This window comes from Eptesicus fuscus, chromosome 7 (assembly GCF_027574615.1).
Source record: "Eptesicus fuscus isolate TK198812 chromosome 7, DD_ASM_mEF_20220401, whole genome shotgun sequence".
NCBI classification, from domain to species: domain Eukaryota; kingdom Metazoa; phylum Chordata; class Mammalia; order Chiroptera; family Vespertilionidae; genus Eptesicus; species Eptesicus fuscus.
The window spans coordinates 21,904,471-21,920,231 of record NC_072479.1 but is presented as its reverse complement, the minus strand read 5'-3'; the positions used below and the strand labels follow the sequence as shown (position 1 = coordinate 21,920,231).

The following is a 15,761-nucleotide window of genomic DNA, read 5'->3' as shown; positions in this document are numbered from 1 at the left end:
TAGCCTGTGAAGAAGGGTGGAATAGGTTTTATGGATTGAAGAAATAACTCCCACAGAGGTATGGAGCTGGAAGCAGCATGGCACATATGGGGAATTAAAAGGTTATTACAAGAGTGGATATAACAGTAAGAGGGAAGTCAAAGAGGGCCTAGATCAGTAGTTCAGTGTTGAGTTCTGTGAATGATGGGAGTTTTAAATGATTGTAACTATTTTAGACAGATTATTCAAGCTCTTGTGTACAGTATTAAATGAGTAAAGGCAGGAAACACTGAACAAGTTATAAACAAATCAGGATGATTCTGAGAGATTGGATTATGACAATAGTAGTAGAATTTTTTTTTAATTTACATTTAAAAAATCTCTTCAGAATATAAAATCAGATGTATGTGAGGTGGGTGGAGACAGAGAAGTAAAAGGTAACTGGTTGTAGAAGTGCAGTGCACTAACAGAGCTAGGAAATAAGAGAAAAGACCAAGTTTGGTTGAGTTCAGTTTGGGATGTGTTGTTTGAGGTGTCCATCTTACACTCGGGTGGAGAAGTCCAGGCTGAAGCTCAGAAGACAGTTTGGGGTTCAGAAAAGAGATGGATTTGGAGGTCATTAGACTATAGGTGGTAGTTGAATTCATTGAGACTGGAGAAGGTTACCCAAGTACAATGGGGAGAGGCAAGGTGAAATTAGCTCACCCAAATTTTCCAAATGATGGCTGGTAGCAAGTTAAGGCAAGGTCATGATGGGTTCCAGCTAGTTGGGTTTAGATAGGGAAAATTGTCACAACATGTTCCCTGCTCAGGGACTCAGGAAATGACAAGTTGCTCAAACACTAAGGTAAATAAATCAAAATATCTAAGCCAAAAGACTGAAGCTAGTTATTTTATGGAAATCCCTGAGCTCTGTCTCTCAGGGATATAGCTGATTCTCATCCCTACAGGGTATTTACCTCTCATTTGTCCTGTTTCATTGAAGTTTGAATGATGTAGGTGTGAAGGTATGCTCTTTCTCAATGGTGGACACTTGGTCATGGACGGGTCTGACAATTGGCCCATAGACAGTAGAAAACACTTCCCAGACCCAGATCATTAGGAAGGACTTTGCAGTTGTTAAGGGTTGTTGCTTCTGCTACTTGTTTCAAGACCTTAGAAAAATAAAAATTATCCCAAAAGCCACTGGACAAATGGCATCTTGCCCTCAGAAGTAGCCTAACTCTATGGAGAAGTGCCACTTGGGAGACATCAAATTTCCCGAGTTTGTCCACACATGACAGCTTGTGAGGGCCCCTGAGGAAATAGGGGATATTGAAGAAAACATCAGCAGTCAGCATGCAGATCTGTCTTTCCTACCTCGTATGCCTTTTGCTACTAAGCAGATGGTACTGTGGCATTTGTTAGGAGCCTGGGCCTAATTCAAGAACATATCTTTGCTTTCACTGAAGCTACTGAATTTGAGGGGACCTGGGGAGAATTAATATACTTCAATATTCTTCTAACATCTTTCCCCTGTGTGATACATTCATTGTCACCTGCTGTTTTCATATTGTACTCCTTTCATCTCTCTGTCTCATACTGAAAGCCTGCTGTGCTGGAACACTGCTTCTATCATTCTTAACAGGATGCACACACCGTCAGAGTTGGGAAAATGGCAATATCCTTCTAGAGGAAATCTTTTCCCAGGGCCTCCTCCCCAAATGCTCCAGGCCAGCAGGGGTTAACTGGAGTCCTGCTGGTGAGCCCATTTCAGGGAAGCTGACTTGCTCCTACTTGCTCTGCTTGAAACTTCTGCAGCCTGTTTCAACACCTTTTTAAGTTTGGCGAAGTTGCTATGGCATAACTGTGAAGGCCATTGCTAGTGAGAAAGTCAAAGCAAGAGTAGCAATTAGGTGATTAAACTGAAAGATGTTCTTTAATAAACTATTTACCACAGTTCCCGGTCATATTTATACTGTGCCTCTCCTCCAAACTCATTTAAAGATCCCCTCCTGCCCTGGGAGCAATTTTTTCCCCCTCATATCAAGTGTCTGGAAGGAAGCTGAATGGAATGATTCTCGATTTTCCAACTACTGGCCATATCTCCAAAAGAATCTCAATAGCCTAATTCAAAGATTGGAGTCCTTAGGTAAAAACCCAACTTGGCACCTTAATTTGTGGGTCACAAATGCTTTGTAAACTGTTGATCTAGATTTACAGATAAGGGTGAAGAGAGAGAGAAATAATTAATTTTATGTGTCAACTTGGCTGGCCACAGTGACCAGATATTCGGCCAAACGTCATTCTGGATGTTTCTGTGAAGGTATTCTTTTTTGGATGACATTAGCATTTCAATCTGTAGACTGAATAAACCAGATTACCTTCCATAATGTGTGTGGGCCTCATCTAATCAGTTGAAGACCTTAATAGAACAAAGACTAACCTCCCCTGAACAAGGAGGAATTCTTGCAGCAGACTTCCTTTGAACTTGAATTGAAATTCTTCCCTGAGTTTCTAGTCTGCTGGCTTACTTCATAAAATTTTAGACTTCAAACCTCCATAATCACATGAGCCAATTTTTCAAAATAAATCTCTTTCTCCTGCTCTTGATCTAGACACTTGTACTGTTGTCTGTGTCTTTGGAGAACTGACTAGATAGATAGATAGATAGATAGATAGATAGATAGATAGATGATAGTTAATATGCCTTATAAACATTGCCATAAGAAGATTGCCCCAACTAGGTAAATGGAAAGCTGAATACAGGGGTGGAAGTGTGGGAATGAAGGGTTTGTGGTGAGTTATTTTTTGAGTGTAGAATTCAGGAAAGTCCTCAGTCTTCTTCCACAGATGAAATTAGGGTTACAATGGGCCTAGGTATTTGTTTTATGGTTTAAATAAATTATTATTATCTGTCCAGTTTTTATAAGAACCCACTGAGTACCTTAGACAAGCCATTCCAACCCACAGTGCTGGGAAGTCCCTGACTCAGGAACATGGGAACCCCCGCCCCCCAATTCTACCCCTCACTTCAAAAGAAATGACCTTCCTGCTTTTCTGGGACACAATAGCCTCACTTTAACTACTTGCCTTTCTTGGTCTCCTCATATCTGTTTGAGTAATTATTATTCATCTGCTGGGCCTTTCACAGAATTCCAGCTGTAAATAGCACTCATCATCACCCTTATCACCACAGCTGGTAATGAAGAGAAATGTGTCGGGTAATGAGGAGAATGGCCACCATTTCAGTAATGAAGAAAAATGGACAGAAATGCTGCAGGAATCCTTCCTCCACTGTTTCCTGGTGTAATTGGCAGGAGGTAATTGCTTTTTTTTTTTTTTTTTTTTTTTTAATTCTCCCGGCCTTTAGCTTTGCAAACTACTTCCCAATTTCTTATATTCGTCACAAAATAGAAAACTGAAGTGGTGTAATAAATTAAAAGGCAAAAGACCTCAGCTTTGTGGTCCCAGTCTTAGAAGGAAATAAGAACATTTATAAGATTAATGAAAAGGCTAATAGTGGGGCATTTTTGTTGTTATTTTTTGTCATTGCAGACTAAGCCTTCTTTCAACTACATGCAAAGATAGACTCTGATAGGAATGACTCTCAATATGCTCTAAACACATATGTGTAGCCACCACCTCACTGAAGTGGCGCCCACCACAACAGGCAGGCCTACTTCCATTTCTCCTGCTGGTAAATCCAAGCTTGAGAGCAGCATAGAAACTGGGTTTGTACTGTGATGCCCCATCTATATTATAAAAGGCCAGTGGCTGTAATGCTGTCATGCTGTAATGCCCAAAAGACCGGTCACCAGGAGGTGCATGGAGGCTCTCGGTCCCTCCCTTTAGCCTGCTCGTGTGAAGGGGCTGTGCGGAGGGGCTTATGCGGCCCAGAGGGGCTTACATGGTGAGGTGGGGCTTTCGGCTCGCAGCTCGCATAGCAAGGCGGGGCTTTCGGCTTGTGCGACGCAGTGGCTCATGGTGGTAAGCTACTCACGCAAGGCGAGTCTGGGGTCCTGCCAGTGTGGCGGGTCTGGGTCTCACGCGATTTCGTGCACTGGGCCTCTAGTGTACTGTAATAAGCCTTGTTAGGGAAATATTGATAAGGCATATCATTTTCCTGGTTTGCCCATTTTCAACACTATGCTGTGGTTGGGACTACTATGGGTGCAGTCCCCAGGAGAAATAAGGACAACGACCAAGTCCCATGGCAAAATATCATGTGCACTTAGTAACATTAACTTAAGTAACTTTTATATTTTTTAGAAATATGTCCACAAACTCGGCTATTTTTTTTCCTTCCCCTTCCCTTGACTGTGGGCTTGGTTTAGTGACTTGCTTCTAGTGAAGAGGTTGCAGCCAAAGTGATGGTGTGTCACTTCAGATTAGGTTATAAAAAGACAACAGCAAGCCCTGGCAGGGAAGCTCAGTTCTTTGGAGCATCATCTCATACATCAACAAATTGCAGGTTGAATTCCTTGTCAGGGCATGTACCTAAGTTTTGGGTTTGATCCCCAGTCAGGGTGCACAGGGGAGGCAACCAATCAGTGTTTCATTGATGTTTCTATCTCTCTCCTTTCCTCTCTTTCTAAAAAATATCAATAAGAAAACTACCCTCAGCTGAGGATAAAAGAATAAATAAATAAAAAGACCACAGCAAAGGCAGAAATAACCCAAATGTCCAGCAACAGATGAATGGATAAACAAAGTATGTCTATACATGCAATGGACTATTATTCAGCCATAAAAAGAAATGAAATTCTGATACATGCTATAACATGGATGAATCTTGAAAACATAGTTCCAAGTAAACATTGTGTCTAGTAAAATAAGCTAGACACAAAAGGACAAATATTATGTGATTCCACTTATATGAAGGCACCTAGGATAGGCAAATTCTTAGAGACAGGAAGTAGAATAGAGCTTATCAGAGTTGGGAGTAGGTTGGTGGAGGATAGTTATTGATTAGCGAGTACAGAGCTGTTTGTGATGATGAAAAGGTCTGGAAATGGATGGTGGCAATAGTTGCACAACAATGTAAATGTATTTAATGCCACTTAATTGTACACTTAAAATGGTTAACACGTTAAGCACCCAGTCTGTTTTGTCTTCCGGACGGAAAGTATAGTGTCAGTCACCAGTAACTGACTGGGCACTTAATGTGTTAAAAAGATATTATATATATATATAAAAGAATTACCTCCATGAACGAGACTGCAGCCCTAGCTGGTTTGGCTCAGAGGATAGAGTGTCAACCTGTGGACTCAAGGGTCCCAGGTTCGATTCCAGTCACGGGCACATGCCCGGGTTGCAGGCTCGATCCCCAGTGGAGGGAGTGCAAGAGGCAGCCGATCAATGATTCTCTCTCATCATTGATGTTTCTATCTCTCCCTCTCCCTTCCACTCTGAAATCAATAAAAATATATTTTAAAAAATAAAGCATGCATAAAAAAAGAGAGAGAGTGACTGCAATAGCTATGTTGAATGCTGTCTCTCTCTGTGTCTGGGAGAAGCCAGCCACCATGCCTTGAGGCCACCCAGGAAGCTCTATGGGGATTTGATACCAGGTAAGGAACTGAAACTTCTGGACAATGCTAAGGAGGAATGGATGACGCCATTGACTGAGCTATCTTGGACGCAGATGCTCTAGGCCCAGCTAGGTCTTCAGATGATGCAGCCAGCCCTTGACTGTAACCTCATGAAGAACCCTGAGCCAGAACCACCCAGCTAAGTCACTCTGGGATTTCTGACTCTCAGAAACAGTGAGACAACAAATGTTTGTTGTTTTGTTGTTTTAAGCTCTAAATCTTGAGGTAATTTGTTACACAGCAATAGATCTTGAATACAGTATAATTATATAAAAGCAAAATCACAATAATACTAAATGACATACATTTACAATAGTATTAGATGATAATGTTCATCTGAAACAGACGTCAACTTCTTTCTACAAAGCATTAAGAGAGTACTAGCTACTTGAGGCTAACAAACATATATCTGTATCTGGTCCTACTTGTATCCTTCCCTTGTATTCATTTGGTTCTCTAAAATATGGCCATTCCTTCTCAGGTTTCATACGGCTCCTTTTCCCACATTTGTCTGTGTGGGAATGGGTATTTTTATATCAATTGCAGAGCATTCTTGGTCTCTGTCTGCAGTCATTCAAAATTCATAGTTCAAATGCAGAATCTATAACTCAACTCTATATCTAGAACTCCAGATACTATTTGGTTATTGCAAAGACAGACACTAAATGGGAACTCCACAATCTACCCCCAACCATCTGTCCTTTTTCTTCTCTCTCTCTTTATTACAGTGGTGACCAAGGCAATTTGTATATAGCTTTGAAGTTTGTAATTATGGTAACTATCACCATAAAAATTCATCACCACCCACCAATGTCTAAGATAGATTGGGCGGGGGCCAGTATATCAAGCAGCATATAGAGGATACAGAAAATGAGGCCTGGGTTTAAAGTCTGGTGGAATGTCCCATTCATTCAGGACAGCAAGCCTGGAAACTACTCTGGACAGCAAGGGCATTTACGGGAAACTTGGTCTGGGATGTATACAAGGGTGGTGTAATGCTAAAAAGAAAGAATTCCGGAGGTTCCACTATGTTACCTTCACTGTTTTGATCCACTGTGGTGGCAAATGAGTTTAGCTCGGTGCTCACAATGGTTGTGAGGGAAGTGAAACATGGAGTAATTGCTCTTATTTTTTTAAGAGTTTTCCCCTTTTTCATGAATAGAAGAATCCTTGCACATGAATAATCAACCAGTTGGCAGGCTCTTCTGACAGATCCGGACCTAGATCTGGTCTGATAGTGCTCAGGTCAGTGGCCTGCAGTTGACAGCTTCCCCAAGGAGGAATGAAACGTGGGCTGGAATCTCCCCACCCCAACCCCTTGACCTTAATGCTTCAGGGAAATGAAAAGCAGATTCTCTTGACAAAAAGATTGGGAATCCCTGCTGCGAGGTATTTGTTTCCTTAAGGCTCTTGAGAAGAAAAGATGTTCGACAGCAAAGCTAGGTAAACTCTATTGAGGGATGGGTGAGGCATTTTCCTCCTGCACACTGGGCAATAACAGAAAAGAACCTTTTCCGACAAAACAAGAGTATCTTTTTGTTTGTTTTATTTGGATTGTTTCACATTTGTTTACGGAACAATAGGAAGACAAAATTTAATTGGGGTATGAAAGTCAAGTCATAGAAGAAGAAGAAAAGAGAAGAAGATTTCGAAGATGGAGGCCCCGTAGTTTCCGCCTCCTGTGGTACTGCCCCTCCTTCCCTGGCCTTTCCCATTCCCCCTCCTTCAGCAATTCCCTCTCCATCTTTTCTGCTCCCAGCAAGTCATCAAGAAGCTGAGTTCCGGTAACAATGGCATAGAAGACATTTTATCCTTCCCTCCAGCCCCAAATGGACCATCTTACCAGAATTTGTTCCATCATTAGGGGGGAGGAGATGAGCAAGCCTTTCTCCAAACTGCAGCCACATTTTTATATTACCCAACCCCTGCTATCTGTTTTAATTCCAGGGAAATTCTTAGCAGGAAGGTGGCACTCCAAGAGGTAAAAGCCTGGCTGAATGTCTGTGAGGATTCATTAGATAACATTCCAAAAGCACTTCAGAGGGCATCACAAGACACAACTAAAGGGGGCAGTGACTTCCTACATCCCAGACTTCAGATTTATCTTTGATGTTCCCGGAACACTAGCAGTGTTCGGTTATATGGAGGAAGAAATATTAAACAATTTTTATTTCAGCTGACCTTTTACAGAGACAAGAAGTAATTTTGTTTGAATTCTCCATTTCAGTACGGGACAATAACAGCTGGGCAGGGATTTTGCCCAGCACGTTGTGGAGTTTATGCTCAACCCCTTTTGTCAGATTGGCATTTTATAGTAAATCAATAGAGCACTGTTATTAAGACGCCAGTGTGCTAGCCCTGGCTGGGTGGCGCAGTTGGTTGGAGTGTTGTCTGTACACCAAAAGGTTGCAGGTTCTATTCCAGTCAGGACACATACCTAGGTTTTGGGTTCAATACCTGATTGGGACACATGTGGGAGGCAACTGATGTTTCTCTGTCTCTCCTTTCCCCTCTCTAAATATATCCTCGGGTTAGGATTAAAACAAAACAAAACAAAACACCAGACTGCTACAACATTAGGAATATTCAAAACCAAGAAACCTTTTCTGGACCGCTACAGGCTCTCTGATGCAATTGAACGATTCATTCTAGCCCAGGAAGCCTTATAGTGGGATGAACTGGAACCAGACTGCCTGGATTTGAAGATTAACTGTATAATTTGTTTGTAAATGCTGTGATTTTGAGAGACAGTGGGTCACAGTGGTTAAGAATACAGGCTTTGGTCCTGGTCAGGTGGCTCTGTTGGTTGGAGCATCGTCCCATACACCAAAAGGTGTGGGTTTGATTCTCGGTCAGGGCACACACCTAGGTTTTGGGATTGATCCCCAGTTTGAGCACTTATGGGAGGCAACCAATCAGTATTTCTCTCTCATATCAATGTGTCTCTCTCTCTCTCTCTCTCTCTCTCTCTCTCTCTCTCTCTCTCTCTTCCTCTCTCTATAAAAATCAGTAAAAAACAACATCCTTGGGTGAGGATTAAAAAAAATAAAATACAGTCTTTGGAGCCAGATTGCTTGTGTTGAAAACATGATTCTACCATTTACTCTCTGGATGATCTTAGAGAAGTTCTTCAAACATCTGAGCCTCAGTTTTATCATCTGTGAAATGGGGATATTAATGGCACCTAATCTCCAAATGTTGGGGGAGGATAAAATAAGTTGATGCATGTAAAATTCTTCAAGCAATATCTGGCACGTAGTAAATGTTCAATAAATGTTAGCGACAGTGATTGCTATGATTCTTTCCAAATTTTCAGCCAAATGCCAGGCAAAAATCAATAAAGAAATGGAGCTAACCAAAGAGAACTCTAGAGAAAATGCTAAAGTCAGCAAAATGGGGAATTAGGCAAAACTTATCCTTTTACACCTTCTCTCCAGGTTCTTTTTCCTGTTAGTGTCCAGCTCCCTTCTGTAACACTGCACCCAAGCTCTGGATATTTTTCTCTGCTCCTTTCCATTGCACCTTCATCAGTCAACTTTACCCACATTAGTTCCATGCCTTTAGGACATTGCTCTGAGCCCTTTGATACTACTACTACTACTACTACTACTACTACTAATACTACTAATAAAATAAAATCTGGCTTAAGGTATTAATGAATACTGATAAGTGAATGTTAGGCTTTTGGGATATCACATGTGCATTTCACAAAATGAAGATTGCCTTATTACCAGGAGGAATGACCAAAACTGAGAACTTCAGGTAATGTGAGTGGTGGGTAATGACATCAGGGGGCAGGTGGAACATTTGGTTTTCCCTGAATCACAGATAAGCTGCTCTTTTGGTAATTCACAGAGCTTGTCCTAGAGTTAACTGTTTAATATGAAGCATCACAGATGACTTTGAAGCTAAAGTAGAATGCAAGGTGCTTAAACACATCATTATAGGATGACAAACATGGCATCCAGACCCCAGTTCCTGGTCCCACAGTTCCCAGGGCTGCTGTCAACGAGTTATGACAAATTGGACAGGCCAAGGTTCCCAGTCACATTTGATCTTCCTAAAGGCACAGAGATACCAGCTGAAGATGTTCCAAACAGAGGAAAGCCAAGGCTGCAGCATGGAGCTAGCAAATGAGACAGTGGCAGAGACCCAGCTTTGACGTCCATCACCAATTACTGTAGCCCTGGCATAGGAAGCCTTCTGAATTAGGAAAAGGGGTCAAGGGTAAGGGCATTTGAGTTCTAAATCATCTCCACTACTAACTGATGCTGTCTTTAAACAACTCAAGTCACTTTATCTGGGAGGGTCCTATTGCAAAATTAGGGAGAGGTCCTGATTAAAGCAACAGAGTTTCCTGATTAAAGAAAGCCAAGAGGAAATTGAGATATAAAAGACTAATGGGGGTGAGAGGAAAGTAATATGGAATAAGGTAGGAAGGCTTTGATAGAAAGAAATATATAAAGTCAAATAAGATCAGGGTAGGAAGTGACTCTCAACCCTGGCTGCACTCTAAGGAGCTTTACAGAAACACAGATACCCACATTCTGTCCCGGAAAAAGGTGTATGGAACGTTCTGGGTTTGGCTCGAAGCTTCAATATAATGTAAAAAAACTCCCAATGTAACATTCAGCCAGTGGCGAGAACCACCAGTGGCAGGCGATGCTGGTTTTTAACAATGAAAAGGAAGAGTTGTATGCAAGACACTTCTGAAAGTGACTTGAGAAGATTGCCAATTGATTAGACAGGAGAGATAAAGGTCAGGAAAGACTCCAAAATAACTTAGATCTCGAGCAAATGCGCCTGAGATAATGGGGAGGTCTTGGCATCATAGTGGGAGGCAAATGGTTTTGGAGGGAAGACGAGTTTGAACTGAATTGGATGGCAGCATATCTGAGTGAGTCCATCTCTTTACAATATCCAAAGTGATGGGCAACACCATATCCACTCTGACCAGAGCATTGAGCCTTTAAGTGACATCATTAGCTTTATTAGAAGCCCAGCTGAAACAAAATGGCAGCATAAGAAAGTGAACTAAAAGTGTGCCATACATTTCTCCTGTGTTTATTGTAGTGGTTAATTTTTTTTTTGCAGGGTTGTAAGTTTTTTTGCATGTTTATGAAAGTTATGGACCTTATTCCCAGAAAAAAAATACCATTAGGTACATACCTATAAAGTTTTGTATGGAGCCCAGTTTAAGAATCTCGTTTTTAGATAGGGACAAAAGGAGGCACCAAGCCAAACAAAGTTGTTGTTGTTGTTGGTGGTGGTGGTGGTGGTGGTGGTGGTGTCAGTGTGTGTTGTTATTTTGAAATGGAGAACTAGAGACAGAGGAGAAACATCAGTGGGGAAGTAGTGATGGTTAGGAAAGAGATGTGTTAAACAGGCAACTTCTCTTCCAACAATGAGGTCACTGCTGAGTCTCAAGAGGAAGCACTATCTTTCCCAGATGCTTTGGAGCATTTCATGTCTTGTCCCTGTTCTTTATTCTTTGATTAAAATATTGACATGTGATGTGCACCTGTCCTTAGTTTTGTCATTAAGGCATCCTGGCAAGCACAAGAAAACATGCCATCTTATGACAACTATCTGATTTTTTTAATAATCCCGAGCATTTTCTGCAAATAGAATTTCAGTATCCAGAACTTGTGATGTGGAAAATGAAACAGCTCTTGTTAGTTCTAATAGAGAAAGACAGCTTGATTTCCAAAGCTCTGTTTTAATTTGGTGTTGTTGTTTTTTTTACCAGCCAATGATTTTATTGAAAGTGAAATCCATATTCCTATTTAGTTATAGCATCTCAGCTCTATAAATGGGAAAATCACAGCTTCAGTAACAGAACTGAGAATGAGGTCCTGACATCTTTCTTAAAAGGAATTTGGATAAGGTAAATGCTTACAAATTACTCACACCATTTGCCTAAACACACACAAACAGGTTTAAAAAACCTTGCTGAAGTCAATGCAATAATTAGGTATGAAGAAAATAACCTGGTCTTCTTGCCAGATTCTTTCCAATGTGGTCTGTACTTGCTCTAAGGCAGGGGTGGGGAACCTCTGGCCCGAGGGCCGTATAAGGCCCTCGAAATCATTTGGTCTGGCCCTGCCAAGGCATTAGGGGTGAGTTAATGAAATGTTTGACCAAATAGAGCAGGCTAATTTTTAAGTTGATAATTTCGTATGGCCCTCAAATGATGTTATAAATACCCAAATGGCCCTTGGCAGAAAAAAAGGTCCCCACCTCTACAGTTAAAGCAATGAAAGGTGTGGTGGTGAGGTTTAAGGTCATGACCAAAAGGAATTCATATGCTCAAGATCTCTTTATCTTTATGAAAGTGTGGCTTCCTGAGCAACTCAAAGAGGGGCCATGCAGCATCTATAATTTAAATAGACACTTTCACAATGCCCAGAGCCCTTGATGTCCTATAAAGGAGGAGGCGGTCCTCAAATTCCTTGCAGCAGGAGCACTCTTAGGTGGCACCGACCTTGACTTGGAAATGGAGCAGTACAGCTGCAACAGGAAGAGGGATGGCGTCTACATCATCAATCTGAAGAAACCTGGGAGGAGCTTCTGCGCCAGCTCCTGCCATTGCTGCCCCTGAAAACCACACTGATGTCAATGCCATGTCGTCCAGGAACACGGGCCAGCGAGCTGTGCTGAGGTTTGCTGCTGCCACTGGAGCCACTCCCACTGCTGACGCCTCACTCCTGGAACCTTCACAAACCAGTTCCAGGCAGCCTCCTGGGAGCTGAGACTCTGAGCACCAGCCTCTCAAGATGCCTTACATTAACCTGCCAGCCATCTCTCTGTGTAACTCAGACTCCCTCTGCACTGTGTGCACATTGCCCTCCTGTGCAACAATAGGGAGCTCACCCAGTGGGCCTGACGCCATCCACGCGAGGCTGGGAAGTTCTGCGCATGCGTGGGTGCCGAGCACCAGAGGGAGGTCATGCCTGTCTCTACTTCTGCAGGGACCCTGAAGAGACTGAGAGGAAGAGCAGGCCACTGCTGAAAGGGCTGCGACAGAAGAGGAAGTTCTGATTATAACAGTGAAAGAAAGTTACTTTCCAAAGTTTCCCTTTTCTTGATGCCTAAATTGCAAGGTTTGCAAAAAGTCACCCTCCCCATGAATCTACTTCGCGTGAAGAGGGGTAGAAATGGCTTAGAAGAAATGCAAGTGCCTTCCGCTAATATTGTGCATGTAGTCACGGATGATCTGGAGTCTAGGTTCAGCCTATTCTCCTGGTAGCCACTTAGAACCCCACCCTAGCTGGGACCTCCCTGAAAAGTTGATGTGTAAAGGAGATATAAGTATGGGTCTTGGCATCCAAAAGAAGTGGGTTTAAATCCCAGCCACCCTATGACTGGCTGAATAGACTTTGAAAAGGCACTTCACTTCCCTGAATATGTATTTCTTTGATTGTACAATTTTATATAATAAAAGCCTAATATGCAAATTGACTAAACGGCAGAATGACCAGTCGGCAGGGGGCGGAGCTGGCAAGCGGGCAGCGCCAGGCCAGCCAAGGAAGGTGCCAGTGGGCAGAGGGAGGGGATGGCGATTGGGGGGTGGCAACCAGCAGAGGCAGAGTGGCAGTGGGGGCCGGGGCCAGCTGTTTGCCAGCCAGTACCATCCCCCAATCAATTGGTCCACCAGTCGCCTCCCACAGAGGGAGGCCATGGGCGCCCGCAGTGGGGCAATGGGGGGCAGGGCTGGAGCTGCACCCTGGCGGTCAGTGAGCTCCCATAGAGCAGCACCACTCAGCCATAAGCCGGGAACCTCTCCCGCCTCCACAGCAGTGAAAAGGATGTCCCACTGATGGCTTAGGATGGCAAAGGATGTCCCACCTAAGCCATCAGTCGGACATCCCCCGAGGGCTCCCAGACTGCGAGAGGGTGCAGGCCGGGCTGAGGGACCCCCTCCCCTCCAGAGTGCATGAATTTTCATGCACCAGGCCTCTAGTGGAGGTAATAATATCCAAATAATGGATTCAGTGTGATGAAAATGCAAGGCATAGCTGAGGCCTCCAATACACTCCAGTTCCTCTTTCCTGTGCTCCCCTCCCCCTTACCTCTCCTTCTTGAGTCATGGCCAAGAGCTGCCATGCCTGTCCCTGGTCAGGTAGTAAGAATTCTGTTTGTCTTATGCGAACCCAAGGCAGAGAGTACCCTTACTTACAGGTGGCTGAAATTCACTGGAACTGGAAGATTAAGTTGTAGACATTTCATTTAGTCTCTTTTCCTCTTAATTTCTCCCCCCACTTTACAATACAGGCACTATTCCCTTAACCTGCCTGCCATCGCTCTGTGAAACAGACTCTCCTCTGCATTGTGTGGACATTGCCATCCGTGCAACAATAGGGAGTTCACCCAGTGGGTATGCTGCCACCAAGGTGGGCTGGGATGTTCTGCGCACGCATGGGTGCCCAGCACCCGAGGGAGGTCAATAGGAACATAAGTGGGTTAAAATTTATTTCAAAACAATTTCTTGAATTATTAACTGTACTCAGTTGTTTAGTATTGTCAGTACCTACTGAATTTAGCAAAAGGAATGACAGATGCTTATTAAAATGCATGCAAATACGACATACAAGCCACATTTTAATATAATGTTTAATATAATACAAATTTTCTTTTTAAAATTTCTAGGGATATATGTGGATTGATTACAAAAGAAAAATAGTGGTAGCGCAAAAGAGATTTTCCCAAGTGTACAATTCATTTTGAAAGGGAGAGTGTGCTTCATGATTAGCTAACATTGAAATGCTTGCTCTGTGCCAAGCACTACTATTCTGCCTAGTCAGTATTACACATGTCAATCTAATTTATCCTCACAACACCAGGAAGTGAGTAGTTATATTAGTAGAAAAGGAAACTGAGGCACAGGAAGGTTAAGTAAATTATGCACGGTCACACAGCTAACATGTGGCAGTACTAAGACTTAAACCCGGGCAAAGCTAGTTTCAGAATGCCACATGTTCTTTAGCATTTCAGCAGTTTATTCATTTCCTTTCCCCAGGAGCTCAATATATGGAAAATCGAGGGAAGATAAATGGGAAAACACAGATTAGAAGAAAATAAATCATGAAGGACATTTGAAATAGGTATTGAGCTTATGTAATTGAAATGTGATGCTGTTTTCAAATATTCATAACAGAAACACTAATGTTTTATATATGGACAGGTAAAGCAGTCTGATTGGCCTTGATGTTCTAAGTAGTGATGCCAGAAGGCCAACCGAGACTCCTGATAAAGTGTTTGAGGTTTGCTTTATTTCCCTGTGCTAATATCCCTTCACTAAAAACAATCTCGAGGTTTCTAAGGATGGCGAGCCTATCCAGTCTGCTTTCTGTGAAGGGGAAAATATTTCTATTATGAGAGAGATGAAGTGGACGTTTTCTTGGCTGCATTTTTGATAATGTTCCCTTACTGGAAATACCTCCATTTCTTCTTCCTGAAGGAAAGAAACTTCTAGAAATTTTTTTAACATAAAAGAGACCATTTTCTTCCTCTACTTTCTATGGTGATGAAGGAAAGGTCAGCTAATCTCCATTCTCTCACGCATCTAGAAGCCAATCTAGGACTCAATCCAGTTCTCCTGACTCCTCCTCCTCCTGCCACTCAACCACATGTGTTTCTTTCTCTTACACACAGGCTCCTTTTGGCCACCAGTAAACACACTGACCTTTGAAATATGGAAAGAAAAGCGCTTTGAAATAAAACTGGCACAAACAGCAGTTAGACAGCCGTCATCTGGAGGCCGAAACAAAGAGGGGCATAGTTTTCAAGCTGTCTTCGTAATTACACGAAGCAGTTATCACTCAGGCCCCAGTCTGAGCCTTACCCCCCAAATAAACAGCCGAGGTTTGGGAATGTACATAGGCCACTTTGTTACTCTAGCATATTGGGGGGTGGGAATCCCCCCGCCCCCCAACTAAAAATCACATGTGGCTGGGACTGTTTTCCAGAGCTCCAGGCCCTTTCCTTTCTTCCTTCCTCATTAAACTCCTCTGCTCTTCTTGGCAAAAGCCTTCAGGTGAGGTAAGTGCCAATTAACAACAAAGAGCTTGATGTATTTCTAGTTTATGACTTAGAGCTGGGTTCTCATGAAATATATTCTTCTTCTCTGGTCAGTAAGCCTCCATGTGCAGACAGCAAGGATTCTAAGTGTGGTTGAAATTTGGTTCATTTTTGTTACTGCCCTAAAAG

At 42.6% G+C, this 15,761-nt stretch overlaps 1 pseudogene; it reads left to right on the top strand.

Moving 5' to 3' along the window:
* LOC129149627 (40S ribosomal protein SA-like) overlaps positions 1 to 12,640 on the top strand; it is an 89,871-nt pseudogene extending 77,231 nt beyond the window's left edge.
* Positions 12,641 to 15,761: the final 3,121 nt, after the last annotated feature.